Source organism: Leptosomus discolor, chromosome 8, assembly GCF_034619465.1.
Source record: "Leptosomus discolor isolate bLepDis1 chromosome 8, bLepDis1.hap2, whole genome shotgun sequence".
NCBI lineage: Eukaryota > Metazoa > Chordata > Aves > Leptosomiformes > Leptosomidae > Leptosomus > Leptosomus discolor.
Window position 1 is genome coordinate 26,572,998 of NC_141398.1, and position 26,636 is coordinate 26,599,633.

General features: G+C 39.0%; 1 pseudogene; it reads left to right on the forward strand.

The window, feature by feature from the left end:
- Window positions 1–26,636, forward strand: part of LOC104345464 (glutamate decarboxylase 1-like) — a 49,266-nt pseudogene that overhangs the window by 17,478 nt on the left and 5,152 nt on the right.

The following is a 26,636-nucleotide window of genomic DNA, read 5'->3' on the forward strand; positions in this document are numbered from 1 at the left end:
AGTTCTAGGAACCTCTTGCAGCTGATGGGATCTCTGCATCTGATAGGAAGACCTAGCAGATGGGATCCTGCCACATCCTCAGAGGTTGAGGAGTGCATGTCACTGTGCTCTCAGCACTGTGTGCAGCACTTGACCTCACCTCCCATCCCGCTCCCCTCTAGCCATCTGGGAGATCTGTGCCATGCTGGGGACATCCTCCTCAGCTAGCTCTCTGCTCTTCTAGCTGTACTGTCAAATAAGAGGCTCGTGAGCATAATGGATTGTCTGGCTATTTTTCTTCTATTTGCTTGGTCTTCTGTCAGTTAGCTATTGTCTCCTGAGTTCCAGGTATTGCCTGTCTTTTTGCTACAGATGCATGCTCATCATTCATTGTGTTACGCTGTTTTTCAGGAATGACTTTCTGTGCAGAACTGATGTTCTGAGGACTAGAATCACGGTTTTCTGCTCTGGGTAGAAGTACATATTAACAATTCCTGTGGGAAGGAAGAATTTACCTTAAATGTGGAGACAAACCTATGCAATCCTAGCTCTCTTTTCCTTAGATAACTGATATTTTCTAAGAAATCCTTGCCCATGGTCATAAGCAAAAGCAGTTAAAACATCTGAGACTGACTGAATAGTTGAGAAGAACCAAGAGATACAACAGAGCATTTGTCATAAGTTATTTCAAAACCACCACGCTGTTTATAAAATGACCACGAAAATTTATCTAGAGACTGTGAATGTCACCTCTCTTTCTTATGCTGTCTTTAATCACAGAGTGTTAATGTCTACTTAATTTTACTTTTTCCCTCTGATCAGATCTGTTAATGGAAATATACTGTTGATGGATGCAGTCAACCATACTCACTAAAGTGAACAAGATTTGTAAAGAACTAAATACCTCATCAAAGGTTGTAGAAGATAAAAGCCAAAATCTCATGTTCCTGTCAACATAAGAATGCACTTGAGAGAAATTACCAAATACCTTGGGCAGATGGTGGTTCTGACTTATGAAGACATTGTTGGGTCTTTTCTAATCGACATTTTTAGCCATTTGGTATAGAAAATAGCTCCAAAAGGGATACCTAGAGCAGTGTGCCCTGAGAATATAAGGTTAAATTTAGAATGGTTACATTAGTTTCTATTTAATTCTAAGATAAACTATGAAAGTCAAGTTCCTGTTGCAAAGTTGGTGGGATGCTAATGGCAATACATCATGAAGCAGTGAGAATATACATGAAAACATTCATTGCTCACATCCACTTTTTTTTTTAATCTGGGATTTTATTTCAACATGTACTATTTTTTAAATCTCAAGCTTTCTTTATGCTTGCTGAAATCTCCACGGGAGAAATTCCATCTCCATTTTTGGGCCACAGTCTAGAATCCTGAAGGACCCTACAGCTATGGCTTGAACCTATTAGAGCAAATGTCGCTCAGAAAAATTTAATTCCAGAAAAATACACTGTGTTAAACTGACTCAGTGTGGTTTAGTTGAATACACATTTATTTCCTGATTTATTCTTATATGCTGTTTATGTCTTTAGTTTCATTAATGATCATGATCAATCTTACAAGTGTTTAACTGTATTAAATGTTTTAACACTGATTGCACTTCAGTATGTGGCTAGGCCATCTTTAGGGCACCTTTTCTTTATAAAGGTCTGTAAATCACTTTTATGGACCTGTAAAGTTCTTGAATGCTGTCATTTCTTACAGCAATATTTTTAATTTGGCCTACTCCTTACTCTGTCGAACATCTCATTCCAAGCAATGTCTCAAATGTTGCATTAGGGTCACTAAACTAACCTCTAGTTTCTATCATCCTTTTGAAATCCTCTCATTTCTGCCTCTGTTCACTTCACACACCTCTGGTTGTTAATGTTAACAGTTCTGATTTGTTCTTTAACTTTTTTTTTATTTTGTCATATGGATTTTTCCAAAAATTAAGAGTTTAATTCTTTCACAACTTCAAAACTCTTTATTTTTTTCTCTGTGAAACCCCCCTCCAAAAAAAAAAATTCTTTTGATCTTGCAAATTTATTTCTGTGGACTATGGTACTGTTAGAATGAAAATAAAATTTTCAGTGGCAGGTTTCAGCCACAAAATGTTAATTAGAATAAATCATAGTATTCCATAGGAACAAGTGATTTGTTAATTTCTACAAGAAACTATCAGAATATTTTGAAAGCAAGAAATACTGTTTTGGGGAAAAAAAAAGTGTCTTGGGGTTTTCTTTCTTAACATGGGACTTAAATACTTACCTGAATTTGCATATCACATTTCGCGATATTAAAAGCGCAGATGCATCTCTCCTCTTTGAAAGTGTCAGAAATCACTTATTTTGTGATGCTTTAGCTTAAAGCAAAGGATAACTGTGAAAACTTCCTTCACAAGCCTGAAGCCAGGTTGATATTTCATCAGGAATTATCTGAGTATCTTTCACAATCAATGTGTTCAGTAAACAAAGCGAGTCATGCCTCATTTGTGTTTCTCTCTCATCCCTGTTGCTCCAGGAAAGCAGTTTACTTATGTAAGTGAGTTTGGGTTTGTTTTGTTTTGTTTTTTCATTTTGGGGAGGATTTTTTTTTTATACTCATCTTGACATTGCCATTTTGATGTTGCAAATAGATGACTTATCCTTTCCTCCTATTTTGTATGTGGGTGATGGTGCAGGACGTTGACTTCGTTATTCTTCATCCATCTTTGGATGTCTGGCCCAGCCTAAAATATCTTCAATTATCATAAGTCTGCATTTTGATTTGGCAGCTGTGTTTGTCTTTACAATGAGTAAAGTTCCCTTCCTAATGTTTAACTTCAGTATTCCTGCAGGAACTTGCTTCATGGCTTGGTTCTGCATGCAGTGACTAATTGCAACGGTCATAATCTGTAGCTAACCTCTTTTTCATATACTTGTGTACTAATATCATGTCTGTCTTTTTTGTAGACTGAATTTTCCAAGTTTTATCAACGTTTGACCAAATTTGATTATATTTTCTGCTGTCTTTCTTATTTAGGTGCAAGTATCACTCAGAATAAACTTTCAAACATGAAGTTGGACCACAGGGTAAAATAACTCCGGTTGTAACACCTATTTGAGTATCTTGAATTTCCAACCCAAAAGTATTTTCAGTGTTTTCAAAGACTGTTATTTTTCCCCAAATTGAGATGGAAGAAATTAAAATACTGAATGAATGGGTGGAATGGAAACGTCTGGAATACGTATGGTTCAGAGTATGAAAAGCTGTCCCTGAAATGTCTCATCTGGATTTACTGAAGTAAAAGGAGACTTGTCTTTGTGTCTGGGTTTGGCAGAATGTGCTCTGACTGTCCAAAACTTGTCCTACATGTCCACATTAGTAAAAGCCATAATTCAAGTGCTTTAGGCCACTTTCCCTTTTCTGAATTGTGTCTAGCAGTCAGACTAGTCACCTGGACCGACTAAAAATTCTTGGTGAGTTTTAATAACACAGTATTATCTAATAATATATAATCTAAGTATTATATACGGCCAGGAAAGAACGTCAACCTGTAAATAGGTCTGCCTTTGCTTCACCACAGGCAGGACCAGCAATAACAAGCATGTCCTGCTGGACAGTAAGCCTTCCCCTCAGCTTCTTCACTCAGAGAGAATAGCAAATACGTTTGAGCTGGCCCACATCATTAAGGAAAATTATTCACACAGATCTGGTGGGGAAAACAATGCTGAAGGGCCTGAGTCTGGGATGGGGTGGTGGGGATGTTCCCCCCTGTAGCTTTAGCTACAGTGGGATGTATGTCTGTGCTCTCACTGTTTTCCTCTCTTTGTTGGAAAATGTAACAGGACCTGTAAAAGTCTTTGTGTTATCTATCAAATTTCTTCAGGAGAAAAACTCTGATGTCTGCCTAAAGAAGGTCATTTCTAACAGCTAGGATGTTCTCATTTTCATTATTCAGGATTCAAGTATCTACACAAAAAGAAACAATAGGTACTTACCTCCTGACCATCTTGGATTCTAAACTGTAATCTGGTTACTCTTCAGCTCAGCACACCTTGCTTAACTAAATGGCTTCCAAAAAGGCTTCTTATTTGATGTGTAAACACAAAGAGATGCTAGATTTGCTGCTATCCTTATTATTGACTAGTCATTCAAGCAAATTAGTCAGTCACTTCACTGAAACTTCACTTTAACTGCTGGCATTGAAATCCATGTAGTCATTCTATTTCTTTTACGCTAGACTGAAGAACTCTTTGAAATTTTAGTATTCTGTTTTTTTTTTTATTTTCTTACTGTAGAATTAGATACTGAAACGTCCTGGTTTAGCTGGCATAGAATCATAGGCCAGGCAGGCTCGAGTCAGCTAGGGCAGCTGACCTGAGTGAGCTTCAGGTGTAGTCCATCCCATAATGTCAGGGTTATTATAAAGGGGGGGAGGTTTGCTGAGGAGAGGGAGCTACTGTGGGGTCTCCACTGCTTCTTCTCTTACTTCTCCTCTAGTTTTTCTTGAGGACTGCTCTCTGGTTAGTTGTGGCAACTGGATATTCATTTGGCTGAGTATAACTTTGTATATCTCTGTTGGTATTGGTGGTGTTTCATTAAATCTGTTTTCACTTCAACTCATGGATCTCCTCTCCTTTTCCTGCTTCCCCTCATGGGCTGGTTGAGGGGTTGTTGGGTGATAGAGTGGCTGTTATAGTCCAGCTCCAGGTACAGACTGAACTTAGATGTGAATACTTAAAATTACTTTTGATTTCTCTTTGCTAAACTCTAGGAGTACAATCTATTAAGCTTTCTCTATAAGAACACCACTAGTTGGATCACTTTATCTGTAATTTCTGCCTCTTACTCTGTTGCCTAGATAAAAATGGCAGTAAGAAAACACATAATAAGAAAATCGCATTTACACCGAATTTTAAAAGGCTTTTGAAGGCAAATATAGATAAAACACTAAAATCATGCTTGTTTCACAATACGTGTAATGCGAATGGTCTAATACAAGCAAATAAATCTCAGGTTTATGAAGTTTTTCTTATTTCTACATTTTTAGAAAATACAATTAGTCTCGCTTCTTATGTGCGCTCAGATGTAAATGCCAAGAATGCACTATTGTGACCCATTTCAATCAAAACTAGCTGTTCAAATACTTTGGAAAAAGAGTTTGCCAATGCCTTGTTTTTAATGATGCAGAATCCAACAAAAATGATTTAAAAGTCTGTAATAATCTATCCATGATATGAAAGTAATAGAGGCTTTTGTAACATTTCCAAAGAAAAGAAATTGGCATCCTGCTCCATTCATATGAAGACTGCAGCGTCTGCTTCATGGCAGGTACAAAAATAAAATGTATCTTTTGTCAGAAGAATGCTCTAATGCAATGTACTGGATAGCACAGCTTTATAGAGTTGGAGAGTGACAGCCAGAAAGAAAGGTCGACAGCATTGTATGCTTTCTTTCTCCACTCAGCTCCAGTTGAAAGAAGCCAAGCTTGGGGGAAGGGAGACCCAGGGTGGGGGAAAAGCCCCTCTGCTGATGAACAAACACCCTTTCAGAGAGAAGCTGGTGTTACAGCTGGCTTCCCACTGGTCTGTATCTCCTGCAACAAGCTGAAGAACAAGCAAGCCACATCCTGAGCTGCAATGCACCTAAGCAAAGCAGCCTGCACCCTGGCAGCTCTCTGGAGGGGCAACCCAGAGGTGAAATAAGGTCTGTAGTGAGGAATGAAGCAATCTTGATGGTCTGTGTCCAGGAGAGTGCATGCCCCCTGCCTCTCTGACCTTACCAGAGTCTTTGAAGCTGCAGAGAATACTTGCCAATACCGCAGGAGATTTCACTTCATAAACCATGGGAGTTAATTCTATTGTAAACAATCCTCCATCACATTGTAAAGATGTTGTGAGCATTTGATACCATATGTGAAAGACATATCCGTCCCCTGCTCTACTTGATCCTTAAAATACAATGCTTTGCTTCACATCCTGTAATATAGTCAGATGCACTTTCTGCTTGAGAAGGAGTATGGTAGTTTCAGAGCTAACTAACCTGTGCCACTGAAAATCTAATTATGCTTATTCCTTATCTTTCCAGAGCTGATACCAGGTTGAAGCCTTTGGCAGAGTGTTCCTTTTGCACAACCAGCTGCATGCTGCTACTGAGCACACACAGTTTCTGTTTGTCTGATGACTATAATGGCCAGCTGAGGTGCCTTCACTGCCTTCTGGGATCACTACTGGTGAACTAAACAGCCTCATATATGGCAAGACTCACCTTCTGCTGGTTTGTCCATATAAGTATAGTAGGAGTCTTCTTGCAGTCGGGAATTAAAATTCATAGGGTGAGAAGATAATTTTTCTAATGTACAGCTAATAATGCAGAAAAAAATAAAAGTGCTTTTGCATGCAGAAACACACTTTAAAATGTAACTGGATTGACTTAGATAGGATTTATCAACATTATTTATAACAAAAAAGGCAGACCTAGAGACAGGATGATATGAAGGGCACTTTTCTGAGAAGAATTCTGGTTGATTATTCTAGCACAGGCTACAGTAATGTAAATGGGAAAGTTATCTCTTTATTCTACAGAAAAACTGCAGGCTGCCATTTGATATCTGCGTGTTTTCTTTGGCACTGCTCTTGGAGTGGAGAGGAGGGCTGAATTTTCTCAAAATGAATTGTTTTCAATAAAGAGCCAGATATCCCCAAAGAATGTGTGATTTAGTAAATGTCTGTTCTCTCACCAACAATCTTTGCAGGGTTCAGTTTTTTGTTTGCTGTGAATCTCACTGGGAGAAACAAGTGCAACGTGAGAATGGGGCAGAGGCAGGCAGCCTCCAGAGCTCCCAGCAGCTCAAGTGATTACAGCTTGCTCTGCAAGTGTGTGTCGATGACAGACTATTTACACATTTAACAAGTTTAGCCTCTTTATAAATTGTCAGGCAATGACAAGAAGAGATACTTATTGCTGGTTGGTAGCTGAGCCCGTTCTATGCATCCCTATTTCAGTACTGGATAGAAAAACAGCAGTAGATGCTACCCTGATACAAATGAGGAGAGAGAGACTATTTGAATGCACCATGAGACTCATTCTGATACTTGGGCCTTCCTCTTACTTCTCTGTAGATCTTGCAAACTGAGGAAGGCTGCATCTGATTTTAAGGGCCATCAAAAATAGGTGATCTAGTGCTGCTGAGACTGGGTGACTCTTACAAAGAGAGGTCTTCAGTGTGTCAATGCAGCTTTGATTCTCTATAGAAGAAAGGAGGAGATGATATCCCTTAACTTTGAGGAGAAACAGTAGGAGGCAAGTAAACCCATAGGGAATTTTGGGAAATATCAGAAACCTCCACTTTTTCTTAGAAAAATATTTTCTGGTTGTCTTGAGGAACTCCATAAGTAGCATGGATCCATTCTCCAGCTCTTCAAAGCCAGCTGCTTTGAAGCTGTTCTTGCTGCCACCCAGAAAATGATGGTTGTGGTGGCTGCTCTAAGCAGTGAAAGGTTCTTGTATGAAGTAGGCCAGTAGGGATGTACATGCTGGGAGTTGGAGTTGGCATCTGCGTTGCCTGTCCTGCTCTCTTTCTGTGCACATCAAATTACCTACTACTGCTACCTGTGCTTGGATCTGCTCTTCCTGAACTGCCATCCTGACCAATGGGATTGTAAGCCACGAGTTCCAAAAAAAAACTGTTGAAGAGAAGCTTTGAGGGAAGCATTCAGGGAGAAGGTGGCTGCAGCTAGCCAAGGATCACCCTGTTCCTGCTGTCAGAGGAGCCTGGGCTGAGACAAGCGAGTGGCCCCAGGGTGACATCATGACCATGGCTGCCGGAGCTCCCACCAACTTGCTTCTTCCCCTGGGTTTGGACTTGCATGGGTTCCTGCCATCGGTGGTATGGTAGCCCAGGCTCACGAGGAGTATACTGTTCAAGAAGGTTGTATCAGGACACCACCAGTACGCTACACCCCCCCCCGCCCCCGCCCCAGCAAGCCATCTCTCCCCGCACAGAATTGCTAGGAAGAAAGGTGGAGAGGTTTGAGTGACAGAGCCATCCTCAAGTGAGCTGGTATCTGCATCTGGTGATATCAAGTTGTTTATATCAGTTTTGAAGTCTGGACTGTCTTTTTTTCTATGCATAGGTTTTCTGCTCTTCTCTCCTCTTATCCTTGCCTACCTGTTCTGTTTTTTTCCTTTGATATCTCTCCTCTCTTTCTTTTATCCAAACCAGCTTCTGCACCCAGAATAAAAATCACTGGAGGGTTTTAATCTGGGGAGTTAGGTTTCCTTTGCTTGCCTGTTCAGATAAGGCATATGCAGTTAAAGAATGCTTAGAGCTACTGGAAGGCGCTTAACACAGAGGATTATTTCCAGGTGCCTTTGCTGAACTGTCCTTAAGTGAAAGGAAACAAAAGTATCTCATTTTACAGCTGTAAAAATTTGTATGCCATCCTCAGGCTAGGAACACTCCTGGGGTTACTAGGGTGTGTGAAATCTGTATGTTCTGGCAAGTGAACTGCAGGTGTTGAGAGAAGCAGCAGCAAATGTAGCTATTTGTATTGGGAAGCAATCTATTCAAGTCGGGTCTGACATACTCTTCCAGCACAAGTTCACGGTGACGTTATCTCAGAGAAAAATAGCCCCCTCTATGCTTTTTCCCTTCTGCAAACAGGGAGGTAGTTGGGGTTTTTTTTAAGAATGGAATGTGCTCACTTCCATTTAGGTAGGACACAGATCTCAAACTCTTCCTTCTATTGCTGAGGTGGGTAAGGACTGAGAAAAGTCTACTATTTCTAAGCAGACCTAGTGTCCTGGGTTACAGTGTAAAATGTGCCAAAAGAAAAAAAATATTCTATTACCATCTTCAGGAGCTGTTGAGACCAAGTGGGGCGGTGCTCCCTGCCTCCCCCCTCTGGACTATCTCCTGTCAATGGGCACAACAATGCCTTATCGCCTGACCCATCGATAACTCGCTCCTGGGCTATCTCCTGTTAATGGCCCATCAAGGAACTGCCTCACGACTCCCCATCCTATTGTGAGATGCTCCCCCCCGGGGGTGGTGGGGAAGGAGCCAAGGAGCCAAGCAGTCCATGCCAAATAAAAACGGAGATTTTGAACACCCTAGCAGCCTTCTTCCACTGGATTCCCAGAGGAGTTTTTTCCCCCCCCACTGGAGTTCCAGAGGACAAGAGCTACCTACTACCACTGGACCTTCGGAGGAAGACCAGACACTTTTACCTGATTGCTGCTTCCACAGAACTACATCCATCGCTTCAGGAGGACTGCAGCCAGCATCTTATCGGACTGCTACTGCCACCCTAACAGGGTGTCAGGTTGTATTCCTGACTCTGTCAGTGTAAACCAGTGGGTTGTTTGTTTTTCCCTGCCTTGTGTTATATATATATTAGTAAATGTAATAAGTAACATATTGTGCTTTGTTCATTAAACCTGTATGGGAAGGTATGGATGGAAGATTTATGTGCCCGCAAGGCTTGATAGCCCAACCGAAGGACATTCTTGCATAAGTCAACAGGACCCGTAGCTGAGCGGGTTGAGTAGTCACATTCTTGCATAAGTCCACCCACAGGGCAACGAGGAAGACCTTCAGCCTTCATCCTTACGATCACCAGGAGGCAGAGAAAGACCCCCCCAGCAACAGAAGGAACATGCGCAGAGCATCGACCTGATTGCGACATCACGAATGCAGGAAATGAGACTGTATATAATGTGCTTACACGAGCCGGGAAGTTGCGAGCCGTTGGCGGAGCGCAGACTCCCCGGCCGCCCAGCGCTGCCTTTGCTCTTGTTCGCTTGCTAATATAATAAAATTCGCTTTGGATTTTGACACTTTAAATTGTCCGTGTCTCTACCTATCACAGTAAAGAACTGTTATTCCTATTCCTCATATCTTTGCCTGAACGCCCGTTAATTTCAAATTTATAATAATTTGGAGGGAAGGGGGTTGCACTTTCCATTTCAAGGGAGGCTCCTGCCTTCCTCCACAGATACCTGTCTTTCAAACCAAGACACCTAGAGAGTTCTTTTCTGTTATGGGTTGTAAGATATGAAATGTTTCAGAAAATCAAACAGCTAATAACAAACCTTAAAAATCTCCTATCTCCATAGAACCAATATTTCTCTCCGTTTTGGGCTGACTACCTTGTCACTGTGTCACAGACTGTGTATTACAAAGGCATTATGGTTGAAGTTTCCTTCTCTGGAGGTAATCAAAACACACCTGGATGTGATTCTGTGTAACCCGCTGTGGGTGAACCTGCTTTAGCAGGGGCTTGGACTAGATGATCGCTGGAGGTCCCTTCCAACCCCTGCCATTCTATGATTCAGTAATAAAAAGATTTCAAGTAGTGGTAAAGTTCTTGCCATAATCTGTTCTAATATTTATCCAACATGATTGTTGGAAATACTTGTCTTTTACAGTAGCAAATGTTCTAGCTTCAGCTTTGCGGTGATTGATTTGTGTGCCATGTGGTTGTGTCCTGGTTTTGGCTAAACCAAAACTAATTCTGTTTTAGTGCTTTAAGTTTTCAGTTAAGTCTTCTCTAACTAACGGCACTTTCTGAAATCAGCAGTATGTTTTTGCAGACAGTGACTGCTTCTAGCAGTGGTAAGGCCTGATGTTTATAGTTCGTACCAATGAATGGTACGCAGAGAGGCCCTTGCTTATACTTGTTCTTATAGTGACCAAGGTCACTGCTAAATCTTGTACTCCGTGTTGGGGTGCTGTAGGTGAAAAAGGTCACAAGCACATAAAAGATCACACCTGTAGGGAGAAGCAAACCAGACAGGTGACCCAAAACTGACAAACAGAATATTCCATCCCATATACGTCATATTCAGTATAAAGCTGAGGGATCATGAGGGAAAATCTCTCTTCTTCAATGGCCAGAATCTGAGGAGGACTCTGTCTGTTCTTCTGTCTTCAAACCCAGGCTGTGCATCCCTGAATCCAGTGCCTGAGTCCAGCTCCTGCATCCCATCCCTATCTGCTGCTGAGTCCAGCCTGGGACTGCCCCAGTGCCAGCCCTACAGCGTGGTGGTGATGTAGCATCATCAGGGTGGGGGAAGTTGGGTTCGGTGTTGGTTTTGTAACTATTTGTATGTATTTCTTTATTTTCTGATTTTATTATTATCCCTTCTTTTATTGTTTTTGTTTCATTAAAGCTGTTTTTGTTTTCTTTTCCAAACTGTGAAGTCTCTCTCCCTTGTTCTCTCTCCCTTCCCCTTCTGGGAAGGGAGAGGGGTTAATAAAGAGCGTCTGTCATTAGTTAGTGGCCAGCCCAGCCTCAATCCTTGACAGGGTGCCTTCTACAGTGCAATGTATCTCTTCCTTCTGTATTTAAGACATTAATTCATTTTGTACCTCATTCTTGAGGTCTAGTGATTAAATATGACCTCCCATTTCTATTTCATATGCTACTATTGAAAAGTTTATTTAAGTTATTGGAATCGTGTTTGGTCAGAAGCACTATATAATAAATTTCAAGGAGCTGGGAAATCAAGTAGAAGATGGTGAAATTTTCTCAGAACAAAGAAATGTACTTTAAATTAGGTATATAACTGTTCTTGCCACCATAGCAATATAATACGACAAAAATCTTCACAGGCATTGTTACAGATATCCTACCTTCATGATTTCTCATGAACATTGAAAGACCCATTCACAACACTTTTCTTCATGGAATCCCAGAGCATGAGTGTCAAGAATGGAAATTCCACTTATGTGGTATCTCTTGGTGTTTCTTCTTGGTAGATGTCTCTATTAGCTTAAAATGTTTTATCACAGGTTGTAGCTATATGCATGCTTTGATTTTGTTCTACAAGTGTAGCTGGCATAAATACATAAAACTGTACTGAAATAGAGTAGAAGGGGAAAAAAATCATGAGAGAAAACTGTTTATATCACAGCTACAAGTTCCAGGGTCCTGGGATATGATTATAGACTGTGGGAAATGTAGTTAGATCAATCAGAAAGTGATGAAGAAATTCAATGGAAAATTAAATTGATGGCAAGGTCCACTGCTTCAAACAAAATAGGATGTCAGACACATCACTGCAAGCCTGGTTGTTCACCAAAGCCAAGGTCAAAAGGCAATGATCAGCTAAAAGGTTATGGGGAGATTGATAGTCTGGGAGGACTTTTTGAAAAGGGGATAGAATGTCAAAAAACGCTGGCTCTTGTCCCAGCTCAGATGGATAAAGCAGACCTATCTCAGAGGCAAAGACAAGCTGATGACCTGGTTCAGCTCACTGGCTCTCCAACACAGATCACACTGAGCTCCAGAGGAGTCTACTGCTTGGATTGACTTCCTCTCAAAGAGTGTCTGCGTTGAAGTTATACACAAGTGAATAAAGTACATTATAAATTGAGCCGTTTAGGACCCTACAGTTCTCTCAAAGGAAGAACTGCAGGATAACAGCTCTGCCATGATTCAAAGCCTTTGGCTGAACTTCAGAGCACCTTATATTAGCCTGACCTTTTTTTTTCTGATTTGTTTTAGATGACAATGCATAGGTGATAGTGAGTCAGCTTATTGCAATTAAAGTATCTCTAAGTTCATAAATGCTAGTCTCAGTGTGTTGAACTGCTGTTCCTCAGTAACAATCTATTACTGAATTGTCATCTGTACAGCCATTGGTGTTATTCCATTACACTGAAAATTGATCCTTTGCTTTCATGGACAAACCTCAATTTTCTGATCTTACAGCTCATCATTTCAGCTGTTTCCATATAAAATAATAATCAACAAGTTCTCTAGAGTTGAGTCATCTTTCATCTTCCCTTATTCCCAGCAACCAGACATCAAAATGTGTACTTCAAAAAGTCAGAATGGAAATTGCTATCTTTCTGCCTTCAGTGATGAACTTTGAGTTGCCAGGCATTTCTTTTGCTTTTTGTTTCACCAAGCTGAGCGTGCTGTTGGAGCAAATAAAATAAATTTTTTTAAAATATTTTAGCTTTTAGGCTTAGACTTTATGTTTGTACTAATCTAGGCACAGTAATTGTATTATGACTGTGCTGAGCCTGAATCTGCTGCAGTGAATATCTTGTATTGACTCATAACTTTTTTTTTTTTTTAGCCTGGTTTGCAAAGGATTTCTGATATCATCAAGGCATGTGTGCTGCAAGGGGCTGGATGCTCAAACAGGTGAAGTTCGTGTCCCACAGAGCTTGTGATCTAAATTACCACATTCAACAGGAGATACTAATATATGAGTATAAAATACTCTGTGCTTGAAGTACAGGCCTACTGAAAAGTGTGTAAAAGAGTAACCTTTTCTGTTGTTCTCATATCAAGTTAGGCAGCTGGTAGGTAAGCTTTCTTCCCGTTTCCTTTCAGAAAAGTGTGAAGACAATTGTTGTTGAAGTCCCTCAGTGACTACTGTAGCCAACTCATACACTTCATCTTTCTTACCATCAGTCAGTCAGTGCTCTCTGTTGCTCCTTTATATCTACACCAGTACAGAGACAATATGAAACTGCCACTTAAAAACGTTTTTGTTCTGTTTTTCATCTAGCAGTCATCTCCTATTTCTTAAAAAAAAAAAAAGAAAAAACAAACAAACAAAAAAAAAAAAGGCAAAGAGCTAGTGTGTCTTCATGGCAAAAATCTCTACCAAGGGAGCAACTCAAAATAGCACACTTGTGTGATAGTTTATCTAGCCAGAATGTTCTCAGCTTTCTCATTGCTGCACTATGGGCTTCTGAGAGAAGAGCTATGAGCACAGAGAGAGTACAGATCTCTACCTTTCTCTTTTGGACTCATGTATGTACTGCAAATCTTCAATAGAAGATAAAATTTGTAAAATATGATGTAAAGGCAGCATAAGCTTTTCGTACTCAGGGGATGTAAACACCCCTCAGTTTACATCCCAAGTACTAAAAAAAAGAAATACTTATATATGGGACAGAATTCTTTATTCTTAAACAAGAAAAGTATGTCCATTAATAGCATGAGATTTGGATTTTCAGTCTTGCCAGTCTAATGTTCAGATAGCAGCTGTTCCTACCTAACTGTCATAAAGCCAACCCAAGAGTAATTAGGAGGGGGAGGAGGGAAGGGTATATTTTCAAACGAGTTTTTGACTCACTACCTCATTTTCAGCCTTCAAGATATACCAGCTATATATTTCAAGTGCTTTTTCACAACCATGTTATTTGGACAGGGAGGCAGAGAAGAAAGGGAAGCCTATTCTTTCCCCTTCTCCTCCCCCTCCTGAAAAAAGCTTCCAAAAACTCAGGCTTCTGAAATTTGCACAGATGCTTGGATTTAGAGTAGTTATTTCTTCTGCTTTTGAAGCCATCTTCCACCCACAACAGGTAGATACAGAGGAAAGCCTTTTGCTATCAGAAGATGATGGGCTCCCTTTGTACCTCTTCACTGGAGTACTGATATAGAAGAGATACATTGGAATCCTGAGCAAGACAGCATGAAAGTAGTAACTTCCTTGTTGAAAAGCTCAAGGTAAAACTAGACTCTCTTGAATATTAAGGGCAAAATATGTATTGGAGAACATTTTTAAAGTGTTTCTTCCTTTTCAGTCATCTATCTATGAACCTTACTGTTTTCCCCTGCCATCTTTCCCTGTTTTGAGGGTGGTATAAATAATATTGAAGAATGGAAAAATGCCAAACTTTGTTCTTTATGGTCAAAAAAATGAGACCAACAAAACCTGTCCATGTTAGACTGTTACAATAAGAGCTGGTCTTATAATTTGCATGATGCTTGAAACTTACAGCTGGTATCAGGCTGTAAAGTGAATGTTTTATTTGTGGTCTTATAAAATAGAAATTTAATTGCTACCAAGACCATGAAGCTGCCATCGCCTCATTTTCACTTTTACAAGACTGAAAGTGAGTTATGGTTTTTTTAATAGTCTGGGTTTTTTTAGGAAATGACAGTAAATACCCTGAGTGTCAGCTATAAGACCCAGTAAAAATACATGGGCAATCCCTGATTTCAGCGCTGTATGAAGACCACTGTTAGTTGTTCAGTGCAACAGCACCCTCTATGTCCTATGACTTTAAGCGCATCTAAATACATCCCTCGCTCTAAGGTGAGCTGTGTCAGGCGACAATTTTATTGACACACTTTCTGAGTATCAGTTGGCCTTTTACTCTGACCTCAATAGCACAGAAAGATTAAAAGCAAATTATGAGAGTAATTAAAGGCACGGAGAACAGAGTAAAAAGGAGCATGAGTTCACCGCTGGGAGCCTGTTATCTTTCTTTGTTTTGGAAAAACAATTATCCAGGCAAAGGAATTGAAACAATGTAATTCATGCTGACTTCGGTAAAGGATTTGATATGATATTTTGTGAAAAGCTGCTAATTTACAGAAGACGGGGAGGTAGTACACTCACTTGGACAAAGGGTCAAAGGAGGCACAACAGTGGGTTTTGTTGAAATGAAAATAGAATGCTGGAGACAGTTACTTGAGGAATTAACAGCATATAGTAGTCATTCAGAAGATAGGGACACGGGGGGCACACGGGGTGAAGGCAAATGTATATCAGACATTATTTCTGCAGAAGTAAGTATTAAAGTACTTTGCCTTTGTACAAAACATTGCTAAAGTCTTCTGGCATACAGCATGTAATTATGGTCACTTTTTTAAAATAACAGTGCAAAATCAGACTGGAACAATTAAAGAAAATATGTAGTGGAAAAGAGAAAAATAGCAAAAGTTTTCTGAGAGGGGAGCAAAGGCATTCTTCCTGTTTCAGTTTTTGATTAGATTATAAAATTTAAATCTTCATATTTAAATTACATATCCTATTTACTATAGGCACTTTGAGATTTTTTTTTTTTAAAAACCAGAGAATACTTTCTTTTGACTTTACTCTGAACTGCTCTGAATAAGAATCTTCAAACTTTACCATTAAGTGCATGTAGGGAAATTTACCTCATTATTATTCCCTCTTAGTGAAGTTGGTGTTTCACTTTGTGGGTTTTTTTTTTTTTGGTGGAGAGAGTGAAGAGCAAAATCTCATGGCCACAAAAGGGGCAGAGAAGGCATGGAAGTTTTCAGCTGGTTTTTTTGATCCACTGATTTTGCTTACAGGTAGCAGAAGAACCCTTCAAACAGAGCAGCTGTAGCTGTTGCCAGTATTTTCTTCCCTAGTGATACCTTTACCATAAGTGGAGATTTTATTGAAGGGTAAATAGCAGGGCTGCTTCTTCTCTAAAAAAATATTCTGTGACCAGCGGTATTCTGAATTTCTCCAGCTCTACAAAAATTAGTTGCCTGTATTTTCATCTTTACAGACACAACCAAATAAGGTGCTAAGGCTATAGCCTTGATATTATTTCACTGGTATATGGGATTGTGTTGGTATAACTTTACGGAAAGGGAAGGGTGTAAGGGCAGCATTCTAAAGAACTTTTACGCTTGTATATTTGCAGTCATATCAGGGCTTATCCCAACTTGTTTATTTCAGTGTAAAAAATTTCTCTATTTAAACTGCCTTATGGTAATAGTGTTCATTGTGTGTGTATGAGGGGTGCAGTGGATGTGTGTTTTATTTGTTTGCCAGCCTCCAAAAAGGATGTGTTTGTTCTTGGATTGAAGTAGCAGAAGCCATCAGAAATGTTTTGTTCTTTCATTCAGAGCTGGATCTCGACGCTGTCAGTGTCTCCAGTGTTGCAGGGTTGCTGCATTCCCAGTGAGGTCAGAAATAGTGGGTTTTGAAGGTATGGCTATTATTTAGAAGAACTGTTGGCAGACCCTATGACGAAGGACTTTGGTACAACCCACAGTATTTTTTTTGCCTATTTAATAAACATAGAGGTTATTTTTCTGGTCTTCATTAATTCCTGCATTATTTCTGTATGCCATCTGATTTTTTTTTTTACTTTTTTTTAAGCTGATTTTTTATACACTGTGTATTTTGAAGCCAATCTTCAGAGTCTTTCCTCATTTTGCTAGCCGTGCCCTAAGTCTGCTCAGAGTGCTTCCAACTGTATCTTGTCTCTTTAAGAGTATGTTAGGGGAAGCTCACAAGGTAGTGCTGTACGGTTTTCCATGTCATAGCTGGAATAACCAGGACACTAAATTTCTTTAGATTAGCTTCTGCCTCCAATGCTGTTTTCTGCCTACCTGGGTTTTCCTGGTAGTATTATTAGGGTTTGTTTCAACTTCCTTTTCTTGGAGCAGAAGCCTCTGGGAATTGTTTGTTGGTACAGTCCTATGAGGAAATGGGTCAACCCTTTGATAACTTCTGAAGAGGTGTATAAGAAAAAACAAATCAGGTTGTGTTTGGGATACACCAAGAAACCTGCACTGATGTCTCCTCTCTAGGCATGCTCCCAAATACATACTTAGCAATTGCTCATTAGTGTTGCTTTGAAGAAGGGAAGTACCATATTGAATAACTAAACAATAGAAAGTTACAATCCAGCCAAACAAAAACTCCCTGTACATTTGGATTGAAATTTTAGGGCTGAAATTTTATAGGGGGAAAAAAGTGGAGAGATTTTAAGCTAAAGCTGTATAGGCCAAATACATTTAAGTGAGGAAGCAATGAATCTGGAACCTCTGACCACCTGGGTTACAGGGAAAACAAGAACAAAAGATCTAATTCCCTGCAATACATTCATATTTTGAGAAATCTTTCCCTTTCCTCTCCTCTTAGTTGATTTCTAACTGTTCCATTTCATGGGTTTCTTCCCAGTTAATTTCAGTCCACTTTAACTTCTCTTATAATTTTCTCACCACTGGCCTATGTCTTCCAGCTCATCTGGTTTGTCGTGTGCTAACAACTGCTATGAAAGAGTGTAAATCTGATATTATGACAGTCAGGCACACATCTTGCCAATTAAAAAAGGGAAGCAGCTATACAGGCTTTCAGATACAGAGGACATTAAAATACGTTTATAATATTATATTAATTAGTTGTAATATAGTTATATTACACCTTATGTCATATTTTACACACTTTAATTTTATGAGGTTGCAGTTGCCAAACAGCATGATAGGGAGACTGTGCTTTTTTTAAACTCTTCAGAAAAGGAAGAAGCTTTCAAATCTTCGAACAAGATGAAGCAGACAAAGGTGTTGAGTGGTCTGTATTTACTAAAACAGCATTGACTGACAAATATGTGTGGGAGAGAGGATTATCACACTTCATGACCAATCTTCAGAAAGTCGTGCTCAGTGTTTTGCGCTGCTTACAGTGTATGTGTCCTCCAACAGGCACGTCTAGTCTTAGGAAAAACAACCTATCCAGCAACACTGGGCACAAACGTGCCTGCAGAACACCTGTATTTCTGACAGGTTCCCCAGCATGATTAAAGTCATGAGGAATGCCTTCACCTGTCGGCTGCTGTGCTTCTGTCTCTTGTCTTTAGCAGAAACACAAGCCTTAGATCTCAGAAACCTTCACAGCAAATTTGAGTTCCAAGAACCCTTTTTCCAAGAATTGACATCCTTTAAAAATGGAGGAGAAAAAATAAAACTTTAGAGTTCGAAAGATTAATTTTTTAAGTCCTGGTTGATTTAAATGCATCTCAAATGCTTTGATGGACATCAAAGAGGAGCTACAAAACAGCAACTCACTGTGGTATTGATTTCCAGTTTCCTTTCTCCAGTGCACTTTTTTTTTTAACTGATATGTTTTTTTCTTACATAATGTTCTCTGAGGGATTGCCTGAGACACTTGTTCCTCCAGTCTACTCTAAAGGTAGTCTCAGTAAGGAAAACAGGAAGGGGAATAAAGCAGAGACAAGACCATGGTAAATCAGCTTGCAGTCTGTTCTGAGGGAATTGCAATTCTGTGCCAATCCCGCTTTGGACTATTGGCCAAATACTTCCATATGTCTTGAACTATTAAACAGAGTGATTCAGAAAAGTACAGAAGTCATCTTTGCTTTGGGCTACAATGTTCATTTAGTTTTTGCACTCAACAAAGATAAAAGACCCCAAAGCAATGTTCTTGGCAGTATCCTATTAAAAAATTAATACTCTCCAAACTACAGGTTATAATTGCAAAATGATATCTGGAGTGCTCTTTTGGAGTCAATATTACCTAGAGGAGTAGTGCCAGCCTAAAACATTACATAAACCTCTTTTTAAACAGCGGATGAATAAGTTGTAATATCAATTGGGTAAGTTTTCTTTAAACAACCTTGCAGAGGTACCTTCATGTACTTTGGCTTTGACTCTGGTAAGAAGAATCAATGAAAATGCTAGAGCTGTTGTCCGAATATAAAACACATGAGAAATTATTTCTTTTTTTTATGTCGGGAACAAATATTTATGTAAGCTTTTAAAAAAGGAATACTAAAAGATAAATTTTTTAATTACTTTGTCTTTAGAAATTGAGCATGATTGTAATAATATATTTTAACCACAAAATTACTGAAATTTGTCAAAATATGTAAGCAACTTTAGCTAATCCTTCTAAATAAGGGTTTATGAAAAACGTGATATTACTTTTTCATTCTGACTTCTTTTATACACTTTCTGCTCTATTTCTTCTATCATTCACAGAATAGGAAAAAATACTTTCGCTCAAAGAGCAATCTTTTAAATTTCAATCACAATCTTTTAAATAAGAACTTATTTCAGTTTTGTTAAGAAAAAAAATAAGCTGAGGAAAATTGATTAATAGTACTTTCCTAATTTTCTGTGAAAAATTAAAAGCAAACAAAATAAAGCAATTTATTAAAAATAATTTTTGAATGCTTATATAGTTACTAAATTTTTAAATTCAAAACATGTTTACCTAAATATCAGAATACTATTGGTTTTGATTTTGACCCCATCTTTTCATTATTCAAACTAATTGCCACTTTGCACAATTTCAGAAACTCATTGTCTGTGATACATGTAGGTTGCCTAATTCTTGTTTAGTTTCAAGTGTATTTCAAAGTGCATTTTAAGCAAAAGTGTTATGGCTATTGCTGTTTTGCAGAAAGGTGTTTCACTGCATGACTTGGTGGGATTGAGTGGGGAGTATTTCTGGATGCAACACACATTGGTACATTTTTACTCTAAACATGAAAAATGTTTCACAATGTTACTTGGGTTTTATTTTTAAAAAAAAAACTCTAATTGGAAGTATAGCTATATCATTCTAATAATTAGGAAAAATGTCAAAATATTGTACTTACAGGAACTTGGGGACATAAATGACTTATTTAAAATGTTTACATTTTCCTAAATGTCTGAGTACTATGAACACCACAGGAAAATATGCAGTTTCTCCTTGCGGAAGTGCTTTATTTATTAGTTGTTTCATGTCTCTGCTGTAATTGCTAAGTCTGTATTATTATAAAGCACACTTTTATTTATCTTCTGTTAATGTCTGATTAGTGGCTTTGATTTGTTGTTCCGAGCTGCTTGTAGAATGAATTGGCTTAGTCCATACATCAAGGACAAAAATGCTATGTACTGATGTCCGAAGTGAATACTGTTCATAAGCTGCACTAGTTTTCCAAATTGTTGCATTAACAGCGTCACTCTCCAACAGAGTGAAGATGTGCTGCCTCTGTCACACCTAATTCGATTACGGACCAGTTATTGTTTTGCATCACTTAAAACTCCAGAAATATGTGAACCAGTAGTTCAGTGCATCAACGAGAGAGCAGCTCTGTAGTATTTTCACTTCTCTGCATGATCCACAGCATCAGCTAGGGACCTGAGCTGGGGGAAGTCAGGCCATGTCCCAGGAACACCCTCAGAATAAAGAAGTTGTGTCTTTGTGGGAGGAGAGTCCACAGTGCCCCATCCTCTGCCACCACCATCAAGGAGTAAGGACAGCTGCTTTGCCTTTGGAGACGCAGACAAAGAATGAATAGGGGGCAGAAAATTCCCTGGGCTTGTCTGATGAAGCCAGGACTGCTTTTGGTTCCTAGTCTACAAACCATAATTATTTGACTTGATAATACTTTTATAGTCTGATCTTGCTATTACTAACCCGCTGGTGCTTTAAAATTTCTGACATGCATTTAGCCCTAGATGTGATCCCCTTGCATTTATAAAGGTGAGGGTTCTCTTTATTTCTTCTATACACACTGCCCTTCTATTCTTTGAGTCTGCACCCTATTTTAAGTCTTGTCTTTCATTGCTCACTTAGCCAAACAAATTTCTGCTTTACTCTTTGATCATTTCGAGTGGAGCTCTGTTTGAATTTCTCACAGATTTTTTTCTTCTTCCCTTCCATCTACCCTTGGCCTCCCCCACCCCCCCCATTTGAAAACCTTTATTTTGTTTTTGGAATATTTCCCAGTGATTATAACAAAAGCTATTTAATAAACAGTTATTAGCTTACACAGGACTGATCTATTGCACAGATGGGACAAATGCTTGACCTCAGTAGAAAGATAGCAAGAACTGTCCAGCATTATCTGGAGGATTTTTTTTGTGTGGCGTTGGGGCATTGACTGTCATTTGTATGCTATGGGCACCAATAATTATACCTTCTTTGCTTTTGTTTTCCATATTTCAGACTTTCGCTTGATGCTTATTGTTGTTTGGTTTGGGCTGGTTTTGAAGTAGCTTGTTGTAATGCAGAAATGAGAGCTGCCCTTTAGTGATTTATTGTAATAGCATTTCCAGTATCTGTTCAAAAATGATTCAAGTGTTTTTATCAAGGACATAAATGTATGAAGAGGTTTGATTACGTCATCAAAGCTTGAGGGACGTATTTAAGTAGTGAAAGGAACTTTCCTATCATCTGTCTTTTCATGATAGACTCTTAATGGCACAGCTTTCTGCATACTAGCATAAAAGGTAATATGGCAATATATTCCATATAAGCTTGAGCTGTAGGCATGAATCATAACTGAACCCATATATGTATGTCAGTCAGATGACTTTCTAAAGATTTCAACTTTTTCTGCATTGCAGATTGCAAATTTCAAGTCAGAGGCTGTCTTCTGCAAATAGGCTTTGAATATTTAATTATTCTTACCTAGCAGCAGTCCTAGCCCCAGTTTAGGTATATAAAAAAAACCCAACCAGTAAGATTTCTAAGGGGTGTCAGTTAAGACAAAGGAAGTAGTATGGTATATTATGTCTGATTGCATCTATTTATTTGTGTGGGCATTGCTTACACAAAATGGCAAATGCAGCAAGTGATGGTTTTGCAAGTTTTGTGATACCTTCCAAATAAAGGAACTTAATAGGTGAAGCCAACTAACCAGCTGGAAAAGGGAGGTCTCTCCCGCAGCTAATTCTAGGTTTGAAGATAAGAACTGAATAGTGCAACATGAAGAGAACATGAAAGAGTTTGCCAAGGCTGTCTGTTAAACTCCCTCCATGGTGCCCTAGTGACGGAGAAGCTATAGGTATGTGAGCCTTAGCCCACAGTGAAGACAAAATACTCTTGACGAAGTTTTAGACCTTTATCCAGAACAGGGTTTTTACCCATTGTCCATAATAATCTGTGCATCAGGCTATCCTAAATTACAGGGGCATCATCACACAGGGAAACCTGCTGGAGATCATGTCACTTGTAAACATGTGCTCTCTAGACATTTCTCTGTATGTGCATGTATGGGGAGGTCATCTTACACACAAAATCTTAAACAATCTTAGGTCATAGTTACATGGTCATTTTAAAGCAACGCAAATCAGTGCTGCAGCTGAGGAAATAGCCTTGCCTCTGTCCTGTCGCTGTCCCCAAAAGGAACTGATTCATGGTGTTATAACCCCCCTGCCAACAATAGGAAAAGAGGGAGCAGTGGGCAGGATTTGGTCAGTAACTTGGATCAAGCATGTGGCGTGGCCTTCTACAGAGTGCTGGGTGCAATGCTGTAATGAGAGAAGCAAATAGATGCTGTAGGTGTTGCAGGGTAGGTAAGACACCACTTCCCAGCTGGAGAAGCTTGTGAATGGATGTTGGGTTAGGAGGCAAAGCAGCCAGTTTGAGGTGTGGGTACTGTTTGTTCTTGTCCAAGGGAGAATTGAAGATCTAGCGAGGCAGAAACCTGAACCACTGCAGGCATGAAGGAGTCCGCTCCTCGATGCTTTTTCACTGCACGTAAAACAGGGAGCACGCAGGTTCGTTTTGTTTTTTTTTTCTACAGTCATATTTTTGAACTTCATAAAACAGTTCCCTTCCAAGCTAACTTTGGAAGGAAAATTGCTAAATCATGTGAAAAATACCTCTGTAGGTGCATTTGTATGTAGGTGACAATTGATGCCAATAGATAGTGTGAAGATGAAATAAATATGAGTATGTGAAGATGTTCCTTTTTTTTTTTTTGGCATGATTTTTTACTTTGTTTGGGTTTTTTTCATTTTTTTCTGTTTTTATCCGTGTTTTCATGGTTTTATCCATTTTTTCAGAGATTTTTTTTCCATTTTTTTTCCAACAATGGAGGACCTCTTTCTTACTGCAGTAAAACCATCAGAAAAAGAGCGCTGCCAACCTGATTGTTTAATGTAAAAATATGAATTTTCAGTTCCATTTCATCAGCTTATCTTTAGAACGTAAACCCAAATTGAAATAGTGCATATCAGCAAGACCTATCCCAGCAAATATTGTTCTAAAGCAGCCTCTCCTGGTGCCCCTGTCACTCAAGCTACATCTAGATCCCAACACTATCTTTTTTCAACCCATGATTTTATAAGATAAGGGGAACTTAATGGAGCTATGTTATTGCTTATAAGGAGGTAGCTAGGACTCTGGTGAAAAAAGTTTGCGGCTTAATTGGGGAATTATGTGAAGGCTTTTAAGAATTGCTACAATGCTGGCTGGCCCAGGGTATCCCTGTGCTTCATCTGTTTCACCCTCAGTAAAGTGATATGGGTTTTCCTGTAGAAAGCTACTTTTCATGGAAAACCTAGATTTTTTAATACTGAACTTTAAATGCTTCTGCTGAAAATCCAAATCTCTTAACTTGAAAGTATTGCATATTTCAGCCGTCCAGTTAGTTACCAATCACAATGCAGAGTTGTTCCCACTAGTTCAGAAGAATATAAATCCACATATTGGATATCTGTTCAGACAGAGAAACCTCCCCTTCTTCAAAACTGTGTGCCCATGGCTCCTACTATTTCCTATTCTGCACTATTATCCGGAGAAGCACAGCCATGTGTCACAAGGTAGCTGCTAATAAGACTAGTTTAAAGATATCATTAAATAACATTTTTGTGGAATCTACTTAAAGACTATCTAAAAAATGATCACCATCATTTGTACCTCTCAGAGCCAGGTAGTTAGTTTTGAACATGACTTAAGTTGTGTGCAAGTAACACAGACTATTTTTGCACATCTGTATTACTAGAGTAATACTAGACTTGTACATGTTAAAAATGCTGACGTCTTCACAGAAAACGGTTCTTGCTTAAGGTGGCAGAAACTCTCCTGAGTTACTTAAGAGAGCCTGTGACGGAGAAAATAAAGTCCCAGAATTTCACCACCCCCATCAGCTTCTGGAAGGTTTCAGCTTGGAACTGTCTTATCAGCCTGAGCCCCTGGAAAAAATACTTGCCAACTATAGGGATAACTTAAAATATGAAGTTAAATCAAGTAAAGTAGCAAAACCATATGTGCCTCATTGTTACATCAGTTCATGGATGCATGAAATATCGATTCATGGATTGGACTAGATTTACATGAACATTTGTATTTTATCGATTGTGTGGCATATATTTCATGGCAATTCTGTGTTATCAGTAATATTCATACTGCTCTGAAAAGGCTTTGTTAGTATAGAAGACACTTGGTGGGAAGAGATGTGCTTCTCTGGGACTATCAGAAGAGTTATTTATGCTGTCTCATTTACAGGTCTCTGCATGGCCAGTGGGAAAAAATAAATAGGCTCCTAAATGGGGTAGTCTAAGTTTTACTCCCTTACTTAGACACTGAAGTTTGTGTACCTATAAATGCAAGAGGAAAATACCGCCCTTACTCCCCTAATTAATGATAATATTATTTGAAATGGTAATGCTTTTGCAGGACTGGATTGGTTTTTACATTGTTTCATTTCACCCCTCTTCATTAAGGCATTGTTTCTGACATGGTTAGCTGACCCCATTTCCATTTTTCTCCCTCTATGTTTTCAGCACATGTTTTTAACTTGTTTGCTTTATATACAGAGGCATTAAGTAGAGTACAGTCCTTAACTTGGTACAGTCCAGGAAGTAGCAGAAAGATGTAAAACCATTTGGTTTTGTTCAGATACTCAAGGACATATGGAGTTCCAGCTCTAAAGAAGATAGGATGCTCTGAACATCTGCCAAAATTAGTATCATCAGCAAACACTTATGCATCATCCTGATGTAAACATTGAATTTGGTTGATTAATTTAATTTTAATTTTTTTAATGGTGCCTCCATTAGATCTTTTTCTCAGGGATGTCTGTCTTTCCCAACATTACCATGAAACATGCTCTTTCTTGTGTCCCATATTGATTTCCATATCCTTTTAAGTAACCACTTCACAAAAGATACTAGAGACCGTTCTGAGAAAACTATTTATTACACAAAATCTGGTTTACTTGTCTATCATTGCGGGATATCCTCTCTACTTCAATCAACTTTCTAGTAGCCTTGATATTATTGGTCTGGCTGGGGAATGGCTCACAGCTACAGCAAATACTAACATGTATGTACTGTAAATAGCAGTCTTTTGTAGAAGAAAAATTGTAGCAATTATTTCTATATCTTGACCTTTTAGTCCAGAAAAACCCAAGATGTAGTCATACGTTTGTTTCTAAACAGTAGTGGACAGCATCTGTTTAAAGCATTCCTTTCCTGACCATGTTCCTGCTTCTCCCCTGCTTAGCAAGGGACATGACAAAACGCTACAGAACAGACCTCAGCTCTGCCAGCACAGGGCAGGCAGCGTTAGCTGAGAGCCTTGGCTGAGAGCAGCGGCTTCTGGAAGCGCTACCCATTCGCTTCCTGCAGGGCGTCTGCTCAGGTCATCAGTGACTGTTGGCAGAACATTTGTAGAAGATTATATTATCATCTCTTACATTTTGCTTGACAGCAACTAATGTCACGTGTTTGATTTGGATGTGCTAACCAGAAGAATTATTCCTTTGAAGAAATATTCCTTTGCAAACACATCACACTAAAATCTGCTGTTGATGCAGATCAAAACTTCTAATATCTCTGTACTCTGCCCTGTGAAACTGTAGGTGCGGGACTAATACATGAAGAACGAATATTCTAGGATGTTTGACCAGGACTGGTTATCTGAGTGCAAGATTTTATTGACTTTGGAGCATTTATAGACCCATATAGGAGGAAACACAGCAGGTTCAGCAGAGGGTGAATTTGTTGCATAAAATCATCAGATTTAGAATGTTAGAACTGTGTGCGTGTTTTGAAATCTGTAAGCACAGAAACTTCACCAGGTGATTGCGGTTTAGAAACTAGAGAAACTTGAAACCTGTTATGCACCAGTGATGCTGTTTGAAAACCCCTTACTCCTCTTATTCTGATTTAAATATCAAGAATGCTAATTAGTAGATATTAGTAAGTATGACTAGTGATAATTTTAGGTAGATCAGTCTCAAATAGAATAAATGATTAAATATAAAAATCTGTATTGCTTATGCTGCTAGCATTCTTCTGTAAAATTCCAGACCTAAGGTATTCATTAACCAATAATGTCTTAGTGATTAGAAACAAGGACAGTATGTTGTAGTCCAACATGTCTGCAAGATAGGATTTATGATGGCACCCATTGTGTATAGTCTTTGA